Genomic DNA, 23,075 nt, shown 5'->3' on the forward strand with positions numbered 1-23,075 from the left:
TACCTGGAACCATTCCAACTATTCCTCAGATCTTCCCTGCCGCCGTTTCGGCTAACATCGTGGATTTTTACTCGCTTTCGCCCGTGTTTTTCGCAATTGATTTGGTGTAGTACACTTTGGCTTTGGCTTTCGCTTGTTGTTGGGTGTATGTAGATCATCTTGATAATGATAATGAATCATAATGAATGATGATGATAAGAGAATGTTTACATTATTATTGTGACTATTGCTTATTCTTGATCTCTCTTTCGCATTTTCCAAACATGGCTGACTCTGCTTCGAGTGTAAGAATGTGAGTGAGAGGATGTAATTCTTGGTTTGTTAAACCTCGATAGATTCTCATTAATATTATATAAATTGAGAAGCAAGCGTGATCATTTGCATGATACAAGGAGAAAATGACTGGATAGATATTATTGTTATGTGCGAAATCTTGAAAATAATAACATCAGGATAGCGAAGAGTATTATGTCTCGCTCTTCTAGAGATAGTCAGGGAATTAACAATTCTTTTTCCCTTGCTAGTGATCCTATTGACCCTGCTTTCATAGTAATAGTTTCTATTCCCCCTACTGATAAAAGTGTTGGTCCAACTTTATAGGACATGATAGCGACCATTCAAGCCTTTGGTAAAGGTTTAATCCCCTGTGGAAACAGGGAGAAATCGTGGTCGAATGTGAGAGATTTCAGAATCACAAGTTACATTGTTAAAATCAGTGCAAGTGCAAGTGCAGTGGAGGGTGCGACCGCTCGGACCTGTCGTGCTCCTAGTCCTAGACCTCTTCCAAGCTCACCAACCTCTGTGAGAAGGAATGTCGACTGACGAAGGGAGGCGAGAGGCTTTAGCTACCGAGCGGCCGTCCCCTCGAGTGTACCTGTTGATGATCCCCAGGATGTTCACCCTCGCCATAGGAAAGGCGAGGTAAAAATTATTATATTTTTTTTTCGATTGATACGGCTCGGATCTATCGTACTCCTGGTCCTAGACCTCTTCCAAGCTCACCAACCCCTGTGAGAAGGAAAGTCAACCGACAAAGGGAGACGAGAGATTTTAGCTCCCGAGCAGTTGTCCCCAGGACACTCATACTCGCCATTGGATAGTTAAAGTATTTTCTTCGTCGTCTGACGATGCAGTAGCCAGACGGGGCTGGCGTTAAACTTCGAAATCTAGATCCTTCATAAGAAGGAGATCATGAGTGACGCAAAGCGTCAAGAACAGCCAGGATGTAGCATTGCAGCAGTCCGAAGAGATTTTAGTCCGATTACGAAGACAAAAGGAGGTTGGAGAATGTCAGTTCCCCCACCAAAAGCAGTAAGATGTCGCACAGGCGGCCATCTGCTTTGGTGGCAGATGGAAAGACGTCGGACACGGTTGGTCCTTTTGTCGAAAGCAGTAAGATGTCGCACAGGCGGCCATCTGTTTCGGTAAAGGACAGACAGATGTCAGACGCTTTTATGCCTTCTGTACATTCTCCTCTTCCTTCTTCGCTTTGGTCTTCGTCTCCGGATGATTCATTGTTTGATGTAGATAGATACTTCGTATCTGTCTATAGTATTCAGCATATACAGAAAAAACTATCGTCATACATGAAGATCTACCAGATGGCTCGACATGACACCCGTCAAGTACATAAGCATAGTGACGACGGACGTCAAAGAACCGAACGTCAATATGATCATGGCGTCAAGCGTCAAGTGATTGAACATCAAAGTCATATACATCATGACGTCGGTCTCCGACATGACGTTGAGTGTCAGCAAGAGTTACAGCGTCAAGATCATAAACATAATGACGCCGAACACCAAAGAGACGAGCGTCAAGAGGATCATGACGCTGAGCGTCAAGATCCTAAATGTCAGGATCATGGTGCCGAGCGTCAAGATCCTAAGTGTCAAGATCATAAGCATGATGAAGGATCATATACAGCACGATCCCTGACACTAAAGATCCTAATGTCAAGGGGATCATAGCTTCGTCCGAGTAGATCTTGAACATCAGGATCATAAACAGCATGATCCCGGGCACTAGAGTGTCAGGATCATAAACATCATGACGCTGTACACCAAGTATCCATGGGTGTCAGGATCATATACAACCGCCAAGGAGATCATGGATCCGACCTTCTAGATCTTGAACACCTGGATCATAAATGATCGTCAGGATCATAACATCATGACGCTGGACACCAAAGATCCATGGGTGTCAGGATCATATACAAACGTCAAGATCATAGAGCTAAGCGTCAATAGCTTGACTGTCAGGATCATATACATCATGACGCCGGACATCAGCAAGACGTCGCTACTTATGTTTGATTACATTCAGGAGAAAGGAAACTTGATAACGTCTTTTCTCCTGTGAGTACCTTAGAACCTGTTTCAGATGAAGAGCATTCAAAGGAACAACATGCTTCATCAGATTTGAAAAGACTTATAAAGGTCTGTAATGAGATTTTCCAGAGAGCTTTATTCCAGCTACTCCTCGTTCCCCTCCTTCAGAGTTTACGCTTGGGAAAATCGTTCTAATATGACAAACTTTACAAAGAGGGGTTTTGTCTCCCTCTTCCAAGAGAACTCTAAAGGTGATGGATAACTGGAGGCAAACGAAGAAAGAGCAAATTAAGACAGTTTTATCGTTTTCCTCCAGCAAAGTTAGCATCCAGCTCGAGTGTATGGTATGAGACGAGAGAAGCTCATGGCCTTGGAATTCTTTCTTCGACCCAAGAGGACTTCTCGAGTGTGGCGGATTCTTTTCGTCGAACAGCTATGAACAGAACCAAAGTGCTTTAGTCGACTTCAGAATTAGATCAACTCGTCAGAGAAGTGTTCAGAGCTTTCGAGTTTTAACTTTTTGGGAACGTAGAGCATCAAGGTTTTCACTCCTAGACGACAGACGTCAATATTCTGAGCAACAGGACGTATGGACTCCAGGACGCCAGGCATCAAGATTCTGGACACCAAGACGGTAGGCGTCAAGAAACTAAAAGTCAGGAAGCCGATCATCAGATTCTCGACGACAGAGCTCCAAAAGTCAAACTGGACACCAGGACGCCAGGCGTCAAGAGGCTGGACACCAAGACGCCGGACGTCAAGTATTTGAACAGCAGGATGCCAAATGTCATGAATTATTCTTTCCTTACTTATTAGGTCATACCCATTCATCGGGCCTGTTTTATGCGCCTCTTTCAGCACAAAAGTTAGTGAATGAGGTCTCCTCTGCCTTAACCCAGAAGGCCACGCAGGACTTAATATCAAGAATTCTCGATACTTGTTTGTACGATAATCAGGAACCTTGCAGAATGCTCGAATTCCTGGGATTTCTAGCATTTGCAAGTAAATCTACTACTGGAGTAAGAATATCTCTCAGTAGATGACCAACCCTGGAATACACAAGAACGAACCCGAACATCCAGTTTAGCTTGAACTTTTGTCTTCCACAAGGAAGAAGAAGGCGGGGACCAGAGAGGTACCGGATAACACCGGTACTTTCTTGCCTGGGGTTAGCGGCGCTGCCGCTACGCCAGGTTCCGGCTCGGTCTCTCGTTCGCGAGAAGTTCTGAGTGTACGATCTCCCGCGGGAGACCGTACAGCCAGAGTTCGCTCGGCGCCAGGACCGCAGCACGGAGCAGAAGCTGGTGAGAGCCGCTCAGGTGACTCTTGCCAGGCCAGCGGCCGCTCTCGCAGCGACCAGCTGGTAACCCGGGTAGACGTGACTGTCCCTGACCAGTCACGGGCTGAGGCTGGGAAGAGGTCCCCCCCTCCCGATCGTTGGCGCCAGCCTCGGCTGGTACCAGTGGTATGATGCGCCACGAGGACATGCACCGGTCTCACCGCGACATTGGTCTCTGCAGGTCTCCTGACCGCCGCTCCCACAGGAACTGGGCGGATAGGGGGACCAGCGGCAGCTCCTCTGCACACGAGATCGGGGCCGCTGTTCTCGGTCCAGCCGTTTTTCCCAGGGAAACGGCTCGACTAGGCCTGCAAGTTGGTGATCGCCTGCAGCCCTCCAAGCCCGCTGATTCTGCCAGCGAGCGAAAGTGGAGCGTCATGTCTTCCTCTCCCGTGCCTGCAACTTCCTCGGTTTGCACCGGGAAGAGCGAGGCACAGCGGGGTGATCGTGAGGGGCATGCCCCGCACGATCCCGTCACGACGCCGTAAGTACCAGGTATGATCTTCGGACCGACCAGGACATACGCGCAAGTGGCAGGAGGAATCCGAGAAGGGTCTATCGCAGTTCCCCCTCCTTAAGGGGGAAGTTCTCGGAATATGCTCTTGTTCGAGGGGCTTGACGGTCCTACTCTGCAAGATGCCGTGACTTCCGAGATCCAGAGGATCTGTACTGAGGTTATTGCGCTGATTCGTCAGCACAACGACCTTGGGGAAACATCGCCGCTCCCACCAGCAGAGCCCGCGTCACGGGCTCAAGTCGTTCTGGAGCCCGAAGAAGGGAACCCAGACTGACGGTGGGCTTGCCGCGATCGGAGCTTCTTGGCTCGGTTCTGGACCAGGTAGAGCCTCTCGTCTCCGGACAAGATGGCTTGCTCAGGTCTAGCTGGTCGAACAAGCTAATTCCACCTCCTCTACTGTGACAGAGGCGTTTCTACAGAGTATTGCAGGCCCTTACCCCCCCCTTCCCCCCCCCCCCCCCCCCCCCCCCCCCCCGGTCCTCCTGGGAGGTTTCGACCTCGACAAGGACTGGAATGAGTCAGAGGTCGGTATCGGCTCTCTCCTGTCAGGTGTTGATTGATCAGCCCCACCCAGACGACGTTGACAGTGGCGGCAGATCCTTACCTACAGTGTGAGTTCGTAATCCTGGGGGGGTGGGGGGGGACGTTTTCTGACGATACGTTTTTGTACATGCAACTCACCCAGCAGATATATACTTAGCTATAGACTCCGTCGTCCCGACAGAATTCAAAACTCGCGGCACACGCAACAGGTAGGTCAGGTGAACTACCATTCCCGCCGCTGGATGGCGGGATCCGGAACCATTCCCGTTTTCTAATCAGATTTTCTCTGTCGCCGGTACCGACAACAACAACTGTTGTTGGTTCCTCCTGCTTCGAATTCTGCTCGTTCGCCGAGAATTGTTGGATTGACCTTTGGTGAAGTACTGTTTTTTCTCTGGCTTGGCATACGCTTTTCGTGGACAGTTTTGGAATTTGGATAGGTTTTTTTCTCTCACGATGTCTAATGCTAATGTAACACCTTTGTTTAGAGTGTGTGTAAGGGATGATTGCAAGGTTAGACTGCTGAAAGCATCGGTAGACCCTCATACAGTATGTGTGAAATGTAGAGGTTCTGAATGTTCTTTTAACAATACTTTTGTAGAATGTGAAGGACTAACTGAGCAAGAATGGAAGAATTTATCTTCTTATATTAGAAAACTAGAAAAGGATAGAGCTAGGAAGGCTTCCGCAAGGAGCTCAAGTAGGTCTTGCTCATTTGAACCTGAAATAGAAACCAACATAGTAGATTCTAATCTTTCTCCTGTAACCTCAGCCCCTTCTCCCTGTATTGAATCCAAGGATTCGTCTTCAGAGATGGAGATCATGAAATCCTCTATCAGGAAGCTACAGGAGCAACTTAAGGCTTTGGAATCCAAAGGTAAGAGTGAAAGTGACTTGTGCAGTGATCCCAGTGTATTGGAGGGGGCGTCTGATCAGCTCCGCATTGCTCCTAGGCCTAGACTTCTTTCAAACTCCCAGGAACAGGGGAGGAGGATTGTCGACAGCCGCAGGGAGGATGTGGAGCATCCCCAACGGTCAGGCGTCCCTTCAGTAGATCCTGAAGAAGCGACCCAGGCTGCCTTGGATAGCCGCAGAAAAGGCATCCTTAGAGAGTGCTTTTCGGCGTTGGATTCGTCATCGCCGAAGCGTGGCTGCAGTTCGGCTTCAAAGTCACGCCCCTTGAAGAGATCTTGGATTTCGCCTAAAGGAGACGCTTTTGACTCGAGCCCTGAGCGCTTCCCTGAGGATTTTCCTTCAGGCAGTAAGAAGGCTAGACGACCTTCTCCCGCTCCTCAAGATCCGACCAAGCTCTTCCTTATTAGCCTTCAAGAGCAGTTGTCCTCCCTGGTAGGCGCCCTCCCTAAGGATTCTGCGCGCAGGAAAGACGCCTCTCTACCAGTGAAGAGATCAAAGAGACTTCCCGCTAGTAGCAAGCGCTCATCTCCTTTCAGAAGAGACCTCTCTGATTCTTCCAGGCGCTCTTCTCCACACAGGAGATCCCCTTCTAGCAGGCACTCTTCACCTGAGAGGCGCTCTCGTTCGCCCTACAAGCGCTCCTCTCCTCTGTACAGACGTTCTCCGCGCAGTAGACATCTTGAACCTCTCAGGAGCTCCTCTGTTCGTAGCAAGTTTCCCAGCAGTAGCCGCTCTCCGAGGAGGCGCACAGCACCAGATTCGCCTAGGGATCAGGAGTCGGACTCTTCTGTTGAACGCCAAGAACTCGATAGGCGCCAGGATCACGGCAGGCGTCAAGAGCCTATCAAGCGCCAGGATCTAGTTAGGCGCCAAGAGCTTAGTAGGCGCCAGGAGTCGAGTAAGCGCCAGGATCCCATCAGGCACCAGGAGCCTTGCAGGCGCCAGGATCCCATCAGGCGCCAGGATCCCATCAGGCGCCAGGAGCCTAGCAAGCGCCAGGATCTCGTCAGGCGCCAGGAGCCCATCAGGCGCCAGGACTTAACAGGACCCCTTTGCACGTAAGGAGCTCTCCAGTGATTAGGAGCCCTTCTCCTCGCAAGACACAGGATCCTGCCAATATCTCTTCTCCATTCAAGAGCCCCCTTGCAGCTTGCAGCAGCAAGCATAGATCTCATGGAAGGCTCTCTCCTTCACGTGACAGGAGTCCTTCTCCTTCTCAGATCCGCTCCGCTTCGAAGTGCTCTTCTACAGCTGGATTGTTCGAGGAGGTCTCGGAGGAGGAGTTGCCAGTCGATGCAGTAGTTTCCGACTATAAGAGGCTTTCATCGCTCTTACTTAAGGAGTTTGGGGATACACTTCAGCCAGCTGATCCTCCCTCGCCAGGATCTTTGCTTTCGAGCACTAAGTCTCCAAAAGCCTCCTCCTTTGTGAAGATGCGTCCGACCCTTTGTATGAAGGAGGCCTTCAAAGGCTTTGGAGAATGGCTTCAGTCAAAGAGAGAAGCGGGCAAGACAGTGTTTTCCTGCCCTTCTTCCAAGCTGACGGGAAAACCTGGAAGATGTTATGATACCAAGGAACCCATGGGCTTAGGACTTCCCTCGTCAGCAGATGCAGACTATGCCTCGCTTGTGGACTCTTCCAGGAGGCGCTCCCTCCTTTCAGCAAAGGCTACTTGGGGGATGTGCGAGCTCGACCATCTCCTCAAGGGCCTCTTCAGGACACTTGAGGTGTTCAATTTCATGGACTGGTCTCTGGGAGCCCTTGCTAAGAGAGCTCAAGACCCGGACTTCGTAAGCATGGAGGAGCTGTCTAGTGTCTTGGCCTGCCTTGATAGAGCTGTGATGGATGGTTCGGTAGAGGTTGCTTCCCTCTTTGGCTCTGGAATCTTGAAGAAGAGGTCCGTCTACAGCTCCTCCCTGACTAAGTCAGTCTCTCCTCTACAGAGGTCGGCCTTATTGTATTGCCTCTTTCGAGCCACCTCTTCCCACAGGATACGGTTAAAGATATAGCCACTTTAGCTGGGAAAGCCATGCAGGACCTCCTTACCCAATCAGCGAAGAGATTTAGACCCGCTGTTCCCGTGGCCAAGAAAGAAAAAGTACCCCTTCAGCAGCCCTTTCGGGGAGCCTCTTCTTCGAGAGCCCCTCTCAGAGGTCGGAGGCCGGATCAGAGAGGAAGACCTTCCAGGAGACCTTTCGGGAAGGCAAAGTGAGCGAGAAGTCCTCCAGACATCAGTAGGCGCCAGACTTTCGAACTTTGCCAGAGTCTGGGCGCAGAGAGGTGCGGACAGCTGAACCCTCTCAATCCTCGAGAGAGGATACGATCCCCTTCAGGGAAAATCCTCCCTTAACGAAAACTCAAGGGAGTTGACGGCAAAGTACAAAGATCCTGTCCGGAGTCAAGCTCTCCTGCAAGCAGTAGACCTTATGCTACAGAAGCAAGCCATAGAACTGGTGCAAGAGCTCCATTCCCCAGGTTTCTACAATCGGCTATTCCTAGTACCGAAAGCCTCGGGAGGGTGGAGGCCGGTTTTAGATGTAAGCGCGCTGAACTTCTTTGTGATAAAGAAGAAGTTCTCGATGGCGACTTCTTCCTCTGTGCTTTCTGCTCTTCGTCCAGGGGACTGGATGGTATCCCTGGACCTTCAAGATGCATATTTCCATGTGCCAATTCATCCGGCATCAAGGAAATATTTGAGATTCGTGTTGCAGGGAAGAGTCTTCCAGTTTCGAGCGCTGTGCTTCGGTCTATCGACGGCCCCTCAAGTCTTTACGGGCATCCTAAGGAATGTGGCACATTGGCTACATTTAGAAGGGATCAGGATCTCAATGTACTTGGACGACTGGCTCATACGGGCAAAATCAAAGGTTAAGTGTCTGGAGGACCTTTCATTGACGCTAAGATTGATGCAGTCTCTGGGACTCCTAGTCAACCTCGAGAAGTCCCAGCTGGATCCCCAGCAAAGCATCGTCTATCTGGGGATTCAGATGGATTCTCGGGGTTTTCTAGCGTCTCCATCACAAGAGAGAATAGAATGCTACCTAGCAAAGGTTGCAACTTTTCTAAAGAAAGAACATTGTCTGCGAGGGAATGGATGAGTTTGCTGGGAACCCTCTCCTCGTTGGAGCAGTTAGTTTCTTTAGGAAGGCTACACCTCAGACCCCTTCAGTATTACCTGAAGGAGAGATGGGACCAGAGTTCTCAGGAGCTAGGAGACTCCTTTCAGCTGACGGACAAGATCAAGGAGGATCTTCGATGGTGGCTGGACCCAAAGAAGCTCAGCAAAGGAGTTTCTCTGTACCAACAGAGCCCTCTCCGAGCGTTGTTTGCAGACGCGTCGGATTCAGGGTGGGGAGCAACGCTGGGCTCAGAAGAAGTGTCAGGCACCTGGAAGGGAGCACAGGTGTCCTGGCACATAAACAAGGAAGAGTTAAAAGCCATTCATTTAGCTCTCATTCACTTCCAAAGGCAGATCTCAGGATCTGTCATTCAGATCAACTCGGACAATATGACAGCCCTCGCCTATATCAGGAAACAAGGGGGAACTCATTCATTCTTCCTTTACGAGACAGTGAAGGATTTGCTGCTCTGGGCTCAGGAGAAAGAAATCTCTCTTCTCACCAGATTTGTGCAGGGAGAAAGAAACGTTCGGGCGGATCTGCTAAGCAGGAAGAACCAAGTCCTCCCCACGGAGTGAACCCTCCATCCACAAGTTTGCGAACAGTTATGGGAGTTATGGGGAAGACCGAATATAGACTTGTTCGCGACCAATTGGAACAAGAGACTGGAGAATTATTGCTCCCCGATTGCAGATCCAAGAGCAATAGCCTTAGACGGCCTCCTGATGGATTGGACGGGCGTAGACGGGTACGCTTTTCCCTCCTTCAAACTAGTAGGGGAAGTGATAAGGAAGTTTGCTTCCTCAGAAGGAGCAAAGCTGACTTTAATCGCTCCCTTTTGGCCAGCCCTAGACTGGGTTACAGAGGTGCTGGAGTGGATAGTGGATCTTCCCAGATCGCTCCCACTAGGAGTGATCTTCTCAAACAGCCCCACTTCGACAGGTATCACAAAAACCTCCCCGCTCTAAGTCTGACTGCCTTCAGACTATCGAAGGACTTGTTAGAGCAAGGGGGTTTTCAAGCGAGGCTTCGAAAGCCATCGCAAGAGCCAGGAGACCTTCCACGTTACGCGTGTACCAGTCGAAGTTGGGAGGTGTTTAGAAGATGGAGCAAGTCTCAGAAGGTATCCTCTTCCAGTACCTCTGTAACTGACATCGCGGATTTTCTTCTTTACCTAAGAAGAAAATGTAATTTAGCCGTTTCAACGATAAATGGGTACAGAAGCATGCTGGCCTCTGTTTTCAGGCATAGGGGACTAGATGTTTCAGATAACAAGGATCTGCATGACCTTATTAGGTCTTTCGAGACCTCGAAAAGCCAGACCAAGAAGAACCCTAGTTGGAACTTGGATGTGGTCCTTCAATACCTTATGTCGGACAAGTTCGTACCTTCTCATAAGGCTTCCTTTAGAAACTTGACGAGGAAGTCGCTGTTCCTTTTCGCCCTAGCGACAGCAAAAAGGGTAAGTGAGCTTCAAGCATTGGAAGGCAGAGTTGGATTTAAGAAGAGCTCTGCTATTTGCTCTTTCAAGCCTCTCTTCCTAGTGAAGAATGAGAACCCATCAAAGCCATGGCCAAGAAGCTTCGAAGTAAAAGGGCTTTCTTCTATTACGGGGGAAGAGCCGGAGAGGACTTTATGTCCTGGAAGAGCCCTCAAGTTTTATTTACAAAGGAAGTCTCAATTAGGAGGTACAGAAGAAAGTCTATGGTGCTCGGTCAAGGATCCGAAAAGACCCATTTCGAAAAACGCTCTAACGTTTTTCATAAAGGACGTAATTAAGGAGGCTCATCTCTCCTGTGGTGATGAGCATTTTAAGCTCCTCAGAGTGAAGGCGCATGAAGTGAGGGCCATAGCAACCTCAATGGCTTTTCACAAGACGTGGTCTCTCCAAGCTCACTTACGGGAGGTGTAACTCGGTATTCGCTTCTCATTACTTAAGAGATGTGAGGGTTACATATGAGAAGTGCTTCTCACTCGGGGCTTACGTATCCGCGGATTCAGTACTGGGAAGAGGAGCTGAGGTTAATCCTACTTAGTTTAGTTTAGTTTTCTTTTTAACTTTGTGGTGTTTGTTTTTATGGTCGATTGGAAGAGGGTATAGGAAGTTCCCCCCTTTCAGTCCATAGCTCTAACATTGTTAGGATGGTCAGGTGGTCGGGATTGACTTTAGTTCTCCTCGTTGTGTAATTTTTAGGAAACCTAAAGCTCTGTCATGTAAGAGGGCTAGCCCTCATTGATATGATACAGGTCAGGCTCTGTCATATAAGCGGGTCAGCCCCCATTGACATGATCCATATAGGCTCTGTCGCGTAAGCGGGCTAGCCCCCCTTGACATGATCCAGAAGGGCTATTCAGTTATAGGTCGCTACCTCGCTGAGGCTCTTGAGGCATGCAGGCTCATAGACAGTAATCATGAAGTCTTCTGCCCAAACCAGGTAAGAACCAAGGATTTATATCCTACAACAATTGTTGTTTCCTGTTGTTAATTTTTTTGTAACTAGCTGTCTCTTGCCCTCCACCAAGGGTGCCAATCAGCTAAGTATATATCTGCTGGGTAAGTTGCATGTACAAAAATGATATTGTTAAGATACAATAAAGTTTTGTACATACTTACCTGGCAGATATATACGATTAATGGCCCACCCAGCCTCCCCTCAGGAGACAGGTGGAAGAGAAAATCTGATTAGAAAACGGGAATGGTTCTGGATCCCGCCACCCAGCGGCGGGAATGGTAGATCACCTGACCTACCTGTTGCGAGTGCCGCGAGTTTTGAATTCTGTCTGGACAACGGAGTCTATAGCTAAGTATATATCTGCCAGGTAAGTATGTACAAAACTTTATTGTATCTTAACAATATCATTTTTCCAGACTCTGAGAGGACATTTCTGCAAGGTGATGGCTTCTCCTTCTCTTCTCCAGCTGCTAGTTCCGCTGGGAAGGTGAGCGAGTATCCAATTTATTACACATTCCCTCTCTCCTTATGGCTACGAGGGAAAGGGAAGGGACCCTACAGAGACTTCTCTGTAGGATTCCACGCTGGGGACTGCGCTACAGGGGGGACCTTCGGGTCCTACCTGACGTAAGCCCGGTCGTTGAGGACAGATCCTTCCCCATCCCCGATTTCTACGGGAATCGAGAGGACCACCAACTGATAATCGTTTAACGAATTCGGTGGGGGTTTCGCCGAGTACTTAGAATTCTGCAGAATTTCTAGCACTCAGTGTTCGAAGTTTTTACGATCTCCAAACACGTAGGCGAAACCACGGTCCAAAGTGAGCTAGACGAGAATTCCCGATAATTGTTACCACGATAATCGGGAACCTCGCCGAATGCTCGAATTCCTGGAATTTCTAGCGTTTGGAAGATGACTGCCGCTGAAGGAAGATATCTCACAGTATCAATCCTGGAATAGAGAAGAACGGACGGGAACATCCAGTTTGGCTTGAACTATCGTCTTCGGTATTCTGTTCACCATTGAAGCTTTCCTTCGGGGAAGACTTCTCCTTCACTCTCTTGATTAGAGATCGAAGGCGGTCGATCTCCAATCCTTATTCTCATTTCTCGAAGGGAAAAGAATTTAGGATGGAGGTCGTTGTACAGAATCCTACAAATATAATACGTATATTACCCTCGCGACATGATTCTGTTAAGCAGTCGATTGGTCCGGGGTGTAGGCACATACAGTAGTTAACTCTACGGATTGTGACCAAGACGATTAATTAATTAAACTGCAACTCGGGGCTGCCTGCAACCTCCCAGGAGTTACCAGTTTCGCTTTTAGTTAATTATGGTATTGTCACAACAACACCAACTCGGCTTTTGTATTTACCGAAATCCGTTTCGTTTAAATATAATTGCTTGAGCATATCTTTTCTTTATGATCAATGGTTCTAGCCGAACGCATTCCTTTGTGGAATGGATTACCTGGCAACTGAGGATGACGGGTCAGCGAGAGCTACTGCATATTGAACTGCCCGAGGCAACTCAGTACCAGCTAACTCTCTGAGATGCACGGTCAGTTATATCTCTCTGCCCAACAATCACGGACTTAGGTCTCTGATTAACAGGGATTCTTGCATACATGAATGACCATCTACTGCTGTGACACTCTATTTCATCGCCTTCGACATTGCGAGAATTTTCAACAGAGATATCTCTTGGACTCTTTCATCTTTCTGTTTACCGCACGGTAACAGAAGTCTGTACTAGTCTCCCGCTGCATTGCACTGCGATAATGCGAATGATTTTTGCAGATATCTGAGTTTGTCTTTAAAATATCTCGTATTTGTAGGTGTGCAATTGTTCATTGTTCACCCCGAATTAACAGATGTATCGGAAGACATCGCTTACTCCCCGACCTGTCAGCTCTACCAAATGTTCAGCCCATGAGAAGCAGTTCTTCAGGCGGTACTCCCCTGTGTTTTCATTACTGAAAAACGCCCCGCTTTCATTGCAACTACGACTCCTCACCGGACAGCAATGAAATAGCGGTTAGCGTTTTCAGTCATTTGTAAGCACAGGTTCAGAATCTTGAGAATCCTTCTCTCGATTCGGCTGTGAAGACGTAGGTTGCATTCAATGTCTACCTTCATCTTCAACGGCACATAGTGTTGTTTCTCCTTAGCTGAGATTCAACTACTATGAGAATGTCTTGCCTTCAGGGACCTCGGTCTCTAGAAGGCAATTGACTTTCGCCTGTTGGGCACATGCCTTAAGAGAATCATCACCTCGCCGTCTGGCATCGGTGACAAACAAATACACTATTTGTTTGGTCTCTCGACATAACCCTTTAAAGGGCGAAGGCCACGTGACTTACTCGGATGCTTGGACAACTTGCCTCACTACCGAACCAGTCAGTCGGCAGTTGTCAGAGCGCCCGAGTCAGTTACAAACTACGCTGTGGACTTGGTTCGGTTGTTACAGATCAATCATTACTTCGTCTTAATAGCTTGTCCCAGTGCCCATAATATCGACACCCACCATGGAGTGTCGGTGTCCTATGCACTACCGAGAAGAAGAAATTCGCTGCATGGGGATAGGAAGATGCGAGACACTTCGCTGCAGACGGATAGACCGGTATGGGTACTGGACATCACCGAAGTCGAGAAGAGGGATAGGTCATGCGACTATTCCCTTCTTTTCCTCTGACGGAACTGCATGACTTTTCCTGCTAAGTCAAGCATCCAGGGGATGGGGATCCGTGACGCTCGATTTCGTACTGAACTTCGTAGCGAAGACTCAGAACCCTTCGGTCCCTGACGATTGGTTCGAGTCCTTCACAATCCCCTCCCTAATGGACTTCACCGCCTTCGAGGGGAAGGAGATGCTGCTTTGTCCGCAAAAACTTCTCCGTGGCGCAGTTCCTGAAGGCAGGGGTCTGGTCCAACCAGGTGGCTGCTCAACACGTTGTGTAGCGAACCCAGACCCTCGCAGGCTGAACAGCATTGAGTCCTGGTGTGACTGTAAGAATGGATGAGTAAATGAGAGTGTGACTGGCTCCTCTTCCCATCTTTTTCTCCCCCTCTACCTGTGGATAGAGGGATACGGTCGTCACCCTGCTGGATAAGGACGAGATGCAGGTGAGCTACTCAACAGAGCCCCCATTCTATCCCTTTCACTAGGGATGGGAGCAATTATCCACCACTTCCCCCAACAAGTGGGGGAAGTGGATGCCAACTAGAGACAACCCATACTTTATGTTGCCTCTTGCAAACAGGAACAAGTTCTTGCTTGCTGGTATGAAGAGATACGCTTGCCTCTCTCTTAGTACTCGGTCCAGAGGTCTGACCATTGATCCTGCGGTGCACACCCCGATCAATCGGACAGAGGCTTGGATCCCTCCCTCGCTCTTACGACCAGGGAGGCATTCCAAGGTTGGGCGAACACCAGTCTGTTCACAAAAGACTCAGATTCCTCCCACCAAGAAGTGAGTCTTCCTATTGTTAAAGGACCGTGGGTTTGTATTACGTATCGGAACAAATGACAATTTGTCAAAAATTGCATTTTTCCTAGCTATACAAACCTGAGGTCCTTTACATATAGTCCCACCTCATGCGTTTTTTGCATGGGCCTAAAGCAAAAATGATTCTTCACCTCCCAGGCGCGCGGCGCGCGCACTGTCAGACAAGCAGTTAACTACCGTTCTCCCCTTGTTCGAAGCTTACGACCGTTCCAGCTGCCGCTAGCTACTTCCTATTGTTAAAGGACCTTAGGTTTGTATAGTTAGGAAAAATGCAATTTTCGACAAATTGTCATTTTTAAGTATTTTTATAGGGATTTCAACTATTTGCGGGTTGTAGCTATTCGCGATGGGATCTGGTACGCGTACACCACGAATCCGGGGGTCCACTGTACTCACAAATTTTTCAGACATTTCCTCACCAACATTTTTACTCTTGAGTTCCAAGTCAGATTGTATTTTTTTCTTGTATTTTGGATAGTAACAGATAATGAAGTCAATGTGCATATATTTTTATTCTTGCATACTAATAATATTTAGGCAGAGTTAGACACTGGCAGGTGTATTGCTGCTATTTACACCATATTCCTAATTTACTTCATTTGTGAAAGTCGTAATTGTTATAACTTGCTGTAATAATGAATCAAAAGAAGTAAAAAACACACCTGTACTTTGGATCAAGTTAAAATTTAAAGCAGTTTTTAATGTATATAGAACCATCAATGGTGCATATATAATAATTAGCTTTCAAGTTTTTTGTACAGAAATTATAAAATAAAAAATATTTACAAAGGTATAAAAAGTGAAAAAGTAAAATTAAGGTCAATAATGGGCAAGATAAATACACACGAAGTTCATGTTATATATCATTACAGATGCTGTAGCAGTCTTCAACTACTACATCATCTGTGCTTTAAAATTAATACAAATACGTACGAAACCTTTACGTATATGATGTATATATATGTAATACAAAATATTAAAATAATTATTAGAACTAATTTTATATAAAACTGTTTTTACCATTAACGAGAGCTACAGTGGACCCCGACTTTGCTGCGCTTCCCTTTTTCACGTTTCACTTTGTCTCAGGTTTTTGTCGAACATATCTTTCACTATTTCTCAGGAACTTTCACCAATTCACATATTTTTTCATAGTGTTATAGTATTCACTAATAACTGTATGTATTTTCATTTTATTTTCATAACTACATATTTTATAATAAAAAATGATTTATTAATTTTCAGATTTTAATTTCTGGGCCTAACCTGTGTCGTCCCATGAAATGTTCCTATAGCACTCATTTCTAAGGTATAAATATTGCTAAATATACAAGAGAAAAAACTATATGGTTATGCCAGAGTTTCCTGGCTCGCTCACCCTTAATTAAGGGTCTCGGTATGGAAACTGGGGCGTGTGAAACCACTATCAGAGGTCCCCTGCCAATTAGTCTCTTCCTTTCTCAACATCCCCCGTTCTACAGAGGAGCCTCTCGCATATAGGGGGGAGGGTAGGGAGTACAGTCGGGAGATGGGTTCACCGCGTCATGCTCAGTGTGGATGGTACGGGGGGGGTGCCCACCCTGGCGAGCTTGTTTTGGCCACTTGGCTCGTCGGGACAGTCTACACCACGTACCACCGAGTTTTTGCTTTCCCTATCCGCAGCCCCCATCCCCACACCTATCCTCCCGCCCCGGCGGGACCGGGATCCCGACTAAGATGGTATCTGTTATGCGAGTAATAGTTACGATCTTTTATATGATCAAATGCAGGCCTAGGTTTACCTATTTTCCCTGATTTGTTCTCATAGAGTCTTAACTGGAAGTAGAAGATAGCTTGGAGGAAGGGGAGACTGCGCTAGGAGTGAACGGGAACTGATAGAGCATATTTAGATACACGCATGTTTAAGCATATAGTATTTTTAATTACTTTAAGCTTAAGGTAAGCTTAACTTACCACACTTCGGGTTCGGTTACTATGGCGGGCATATCCACCCCGCCGGGTATTCAGAACCGAAGCAACATGTTATTTTTCACTAGCTCCTCCCCAGGGTTTCAACCTTCTTGTTTTCCTCCGTCCCGCACTCCGGTGGGGACGGATAGTAGGCTTGAGATTCTTTCTTAATTGACTAGAAAGCGCTTCTCCGGTGCCAGCGGAGTCAGGCCAGGTTCAGCCATAACTAGGGCCCGGAGTTAGTGATATACAATAATTAATGAGATCCTAGTAGTAGACACGCATTCCACCGGAGGCAACTTCGGTGACATTAGAATTGCGATGTATGCCCCACCGGAGTCTTCTCCGGTGGGTTTAAATAGTGATACTCATGTATCAATCAACTTACAGATAGTACGCTGCCTGGAGATGGCATGCACGGCCATGCTCCAAGAGCCGTGCGGACGTGTGGTTTGCCGGTCCCATGCCGGATGTGCGGTCCTGGTGGACTCCCTGCTGGTGTGGCACCTGGAGGGGTGCGAGGTGTGCTACTGACTGGTGAGAGGCCTCACTACTGAGTCGGTACGTACCACTCTCCTATTGATACAATAAGGATTATATTGAATGAGGATCATATTGATACATACTAGACTAAGTAGTACGATCTAGGCTAGAAGGTAATGTAGCTATCTCTTACAGAACCCTCAAGCCGTCAAGGATGCGGCTTTGTCAACCCTCAAGGTCTGGGGCGAAGGATTTGGCAGGAACGTCAAGTCCAAGCAGCCCTACATGCTGTCAGAGGAGCTGGCCTCGCTCATCTATCCCAACGCGAAGAGGTCAGCAGCGGTAGCGGCTGACTTGGCGGGCCCCATCATCGCCAGGATCCAGGAGGAGACCCAGGCCCTGCCGGAAGACTCGGAGGGCTTCGGCGAAGAGGTGTTGGGAGACGTAGCGGTCATGAACCTGGACCGCGAGCCCATGGTTGTTGACAACCAGGGCAAAGGTAAGAATGTAGTTGAGGCAGGTAGTATACGGGCTAAAGGTCTGTCCTTTAGCTCGTCTCAATCTTCTTCCTCTTCTTTCCAAGGATTCACTGGGAAGCCCAAGACTGTTAGGGACAAGTCAGGCTTGGTGATCCCTAAGATCAAACCCACTAGCACGCTAGCAGCTATTAAGAAGTCCTTGCCAAAGCCAATGGCCAAGTTGAGCCGCGCCAGCACGCCACCGGCTCCCAAACCAGTGACGGACTTGGCAAAAGCTACTCCCCCTCAACAGGGGTCAAGAGTGAAGGGTCCTTAAGCTAGACCCCAGGAACCTAGCTTCGACCCAGCGGTTTTCTCCTCCATGCTGATGGAGCAGATGGGGACCCTGGTACAAACCAAGTTCCAGGAGATGTCGTCTCAGGTGTCCTCTAGTCTCGAGGCATCGGGACAGTCTATGCAGTCCCTGGCCGAAAGGCTAAGGAACCAGGAAACCCTGGTGGCGGGTATCCAGGAAACCCTGGTGACAGGACAGCTCCAGCCCAGGCAGGCACGACAGCCCCTTGCAATGCCGGACTCATCAAAGCTGCCTCCTTTCAAAAACAACAATCCTTGGAGGTCAGCAGCATACGCCCCGTTCGCGGAGGGTATGCTAACGATAGAAGGATGTGGGACCCGGCCGGTAGAAGATTTTGAATTCTACCACCCGGATCTCTAGTTCCCCTTCCAGGGCTATGCCCGCTTGACTGAGGAGGCACTGGTAAGGGAAGACAAGGTCCCGAAGGAGACTGTTACTTCTCTAGGGACCAGGCCCAATCCGCCTGGGTCCAGAACCTAACAGATTGGGAGTGTGTCAACACGAAGTTGACATCCCATAAGAGCCCTTTTACTATGTTTGTAGTGAGTGACAACACTCCTACCCCATGCCTCTCCAAAGTGGCCGAACTAACACTTCAAGCGGCTACAGATGAGAAACCAATGCCACAACTCCAGGAGACAGATTTGCCTTCCCTTCTGCTCCCTGGGGGCATGGAATGTTGGATAGACGCTCCTGCAACTTTTTCAGTTGGTAAACTCAGCCCAGACTGTGCAAGTACACAGTTCAGTGAGCGCCTACCTAGGCTCCCAGACACCTTGGTAAAGGCAGAGCACAAAGCGAGGTGCAGGCTAAGCAGGTCCCTTAATTCCGCCACCATGACAGAAATGACTTCCCTGGTGTACGCGGATGAGCCACTGTTTAAAATTCTGACGAAGTCATATCTTCACACCGTACAGTGTGACTTATATGACTTTGCGGTGGCTAGAAGGAACTGCAGGAAGCACATCTTGGCGGATGCTTCCATCAGGCATGAGCCGAATAGGCTCATCAAATCCTCGATCTGGGGAGCGAACTTGTTCCCGGAGACCATCATAAACGAGGTTCTCGGGGAAGCGGCCAGAGTGAACCAGAGTTTGAGGATACGCTGGGGGCTCATTTCTAAGAGGAAGTTTGAACCCTCCGGAGCGCATCCTAAGGGCAGGAAGAGGACAAAGAATTTCCAACCCTTCCAAACCGCCCAACCCCAAGCTGTGGTACAGGCGGTCCCAGTGACTCAGCTAAACCAACCCTCCACCTCAAAGGCACAACCTCAACAGCAATTACTGAGCCAACCATCTCAGCAGCCCCAGAGCTCAGCCACCTTTCCCACCTCTCCAGCATTCAACGCTACCTTTGAAACCCAAGGAGGGCTTCAAGGGTGTAACATATATGATAGAGGTAGTCGAGCCAGAGGAGCTTTCTGGCACAGAGCCGGCGGAAGAGCCTCAGCCCGAGGCAAAGGCTTCCGGGAAGCCCTGGGAAGTCGCCCATCGGCTAGCCAGGGAGACTCCCCATGTAGGAGGGAGGCTGTACCTCTTCCGGAATCGTTGGAGGTTCAGCAATTGGGCCCACAGTATTGTGTCAAAAGGCCTGGGATGGAGTTGGAAAGAAAGGCCTCCTCCATCAACCAGCTTTTATCAAAAACCTACAATAGACTTAATAGAATACACCCAAGACCTTCTTCAAAAGAAGGCAGTGATGGAAGTCAAACACTTGAAATTTCAAGGGCGCTTGTTCAGCGTTCCAAAGAAAGACTCAAACAAACCAAGAATAATCGTAGACTTGTCCCATCTAAACAACTCATGTATTCTTTGCGACAAGTTCCGTATGCTAACCGTCTCGCAAGTGCAGACCTTACTTCCTCGTGGGGCCGTCACCAACTTTTATAGATCTTACAGATGCCTACTATCATGTCCGGGTAGCAAGACACTTCCGGCCCTTCCTAGGCTTCAGACTAGGAAAACGGGCCTATGCTTTCAAGGTGATGCCATTCGGCCTCAACATAGCACCCAGAATATTTACAAAGATAGCGGAGACGGTGGTGCAAGAATTGAGGACTCAATGGGTAATGTTAGTGGCCTATCTGGACGATTGGCTTATCTGGGCCACAGACGTCGAACAATGCCGCAAAGCAACGGACAAAGTGATAAGTTTTCTGGAATACCTTGGATTCCAGATAAGCAGAAACAAATCCCAGCTGACTCCGGCACCATGCTTTCAGTGGTTGGGAATACAATGGGATCTGGACTCATACCGATTATCAAGCCCACCAGTGAAGCGCAGGGAGATAGTGAAGGCTACAAGACAGTTCCTCAAAGGCAAACAGACTTCTCGGCAGAACCAAGAAAGAATCTTAGATTCACTCGCATTTGCTTTGATAACGTACGTCCTGTTAAAAGCCAAACTGAAGGATATAAACCGGGTTTGGCAGACCAGAGCAAACAGAAAATCTTTGGACAAACTTTCTCGGATCCCTCCTATATTACGGAAGAGACTCCGTCCTTAGACAGAAGTCAAGAGCCTGGCAAAGTCAATACCATTGCAGTTTCCTCCGCCAACCCTGGTAGTTCACATGGACGCCTCTCTCAGCAGCTGGGGAGGATACTCCCAGCACGAAAAAGTGCAAGGGTCATGGTCACTAACATTCTGCCAGTTGCATATCAATGTACTGGAAGCCATGGCAGTGTTTCTGACCCTGAAGAAACTTTCCGGCGAAGAAAATCCACATCAAACTGGTATTAGACAGTTCGGTGATAGTCCACTGTATAAACAGGGGAGGTTCCAAATCGAGCCACATAAATCATGTGATGATAGCAATCTTCTCCCTAGCAGCAAAGAACCAGTGGCACCTGTCAGCCACTCACCTAGCAGGAGTAAGGAATGTGGTGGCAGACGCCCTGTCAAGGACTACTCCGCTGGAATTGGAATGGTCCTTAGATGAAAAATCATTCAAGTGGATTTGCCAACTGGTGCCAGGGCTTCAAGTAGACCTCTTTGCCACAGAATCCAACCACAAGCTGAGATGTTATGTAGCTCCCAATCTGGACCCTCTGGCTTATGCTTCAGACGCCATGTCAGTGGACTGGAACACTTGGAAGAGGGTCTACCTATTTCCGCCAATAAACTTACTATTGAAAATCCTGAACAAACTCAGGTCTTTCAAAGGGCGGATTGCGCTAGTAGCTCCCAACTGGCCCAAGAGCAATTGGTTCCCGCTACTAGTGGAGTTGGGTCTCTGCCCCCGGCGGATCCCCAACCCAAAATTGACGCAGTTAGTACAAACGCGGACTGTATCCGCTTCCTCAGGAATTCAGAATGCCCTAACTTTATGGGCTTCATGAAGTTTGCAGCGCAAAAGGATGCTAATATTGATCCCCTAAACACCCTGTTCCTAGAATCAGATAAACAAGAATCTACACTGCGTCAATATGATTCAGCAGTTAAGAAGCTAGCCATCTTTCTAAAAGACTCAAAGGTACAGACGATGACTACGAATCTGGCAGTTACTTTTTTTAGAACCTTGTTTGAAAAAGGCCTAGCAGCTAGTACTATTACTACAACCAAATCTGCCTTAAAGAAAATATTCGAATTTGGATTCAATATTGACTTGACAGATTCGTATTTCTCATCTATCCCCAGAGCTTGTGCTAGATTAAGACCAGTTCATAGACCTCAAATGGTCTCCTGGTTTTTAAATGATGTACTTAAGCTAGCTTCAGACACTGTCAACGAATCATGTACTTATATAACCCTTCTCAGGAAAATATTATTCCTGGTAAGTCTGGCCTCAGGAGCCAGAATATCTGAACTGTCGGCCCTTTACAGAGAACCAAATCACATTGATTTCCTCCCATCTGGAGAAGTTCTGATTTTACCAGACCGAAAATTCTTGACTAAGAACGAGGATCCACAAAATAGGTGGTCCCCATGGAAGATTGTCCCACTTCCACAGGATCTATCTCTATGTCCAGTAGACACGCTGAGATCCTATCTAAACAGAACTTCCAAAAAGTCCTCAGGCCCTTTATTTATTAGAGAGAACGGTGGAACCATCTCCCTTAAAGCAATCAGACAACAAATTCTTTATTTTATCAAACAAACCAATCCGGAATCAATTCCGCATGTGCATGACATCCAAGCAGTGGCCACCTCAGTTAATTACTTCCATCACATGAACTTTGATGATCTCAAAAAATATACGGGCTGGAAATCACCGACAGTATTTAAATGCCACTACCTAAAGTCTTTAGAGGCCCTTAAATATCCGACAGTGGCAGCAGGGAACGTAGTTTCCCCTGACACAGCCTAGCATTAGTGAAATAACTAGTCTTAATAGCCTATATCTCTCTTTAGTTCTTTCTCTCCTACCTGCCTCGCTAGCATTCTTAACCTTGCCTTGGTTGTTTACCTGGTTGTACGATTGACCTTGGTTTCACCTGGACTGCACTTTTGATCACTCCTGATTGTATATACGTATATGTAAAATCCTGTATTTGGGTGTTGGATGAATCTGTTCCTACCAGATTGATTGTATAATCTTATGTTTATTTAGGATAAGGACAGTAGATTTAAGGATATTATTGGAATCTCTGTAGAGTTAAGAACTTTATTAAAACTACTGTAGAATTAGTTATAATTCTTTAATTTTCCTTCCAGTAACTTGATTACACCAGATTTCCAAGCTGGTGGGGCCAATTCTCTGTTACTGTTTCATGGGACGACACAGGTTAGGCCCAGAATAGGGATTTTGACAAAGGAAAAATCTATTTCTGGGCAGTGACCTGTGTCGCCCAGTGAAACCCACTCCTCTATCTTCCTCACCCTATCTGGCCCGAGCTTGAGTGCTATTCACAGGAATGTCGGGCAAGATGCTAGTAGTAGCAGTAGCGGGCGGTAGATGGCCTGGAACGGCTCTTCTGTAGAACGGGGAATATTGAGAAAGGAAGAGACTAATTGGCAGGGGACCTCTGATAGTGGTTTCACACGCCCCAGTTTCCATACTGACACCCTTAATTAAGGGTGAGCGAGCCAGGAAACTCTGGCATAACCATATAGTTTTTTCTCTTGTATATTTAGCAATAT

At 47.8% G+C, this 23,075-nt stretch overlaps 1 protein-coding gene across 1 annotated transcript in view; it reads right to left on the minus strand.

Annotated features, from left to right (window-relative positions):
* LOC135215695 (nucleolin-like) overlaps window positions 1-23,075 on the minus strand; it is a 109,350-nt gene that overhangs the window by 8,330 nt on the left and 77,945 nt on the right. The window lies entirely within an intron of this gene.

The sequence above is a fragment of the Macrobrachium nipponense genome, chromosome 5, assembly GCF_015104395.2.
Source record: "Macrobrachium nipponense isolate FS-2020 chromosome 5, ASM1510439v2, whole genome shotgun sequence".
In the NCBI taxonomy this organism is placed as follows: domain Eukaryota; kingdom Metazoa; phylum Arthropoda; class Malacostraca; order Decapoda; family Palaemonidae; genus Macrobrachium; species Macrobrachium nipponense.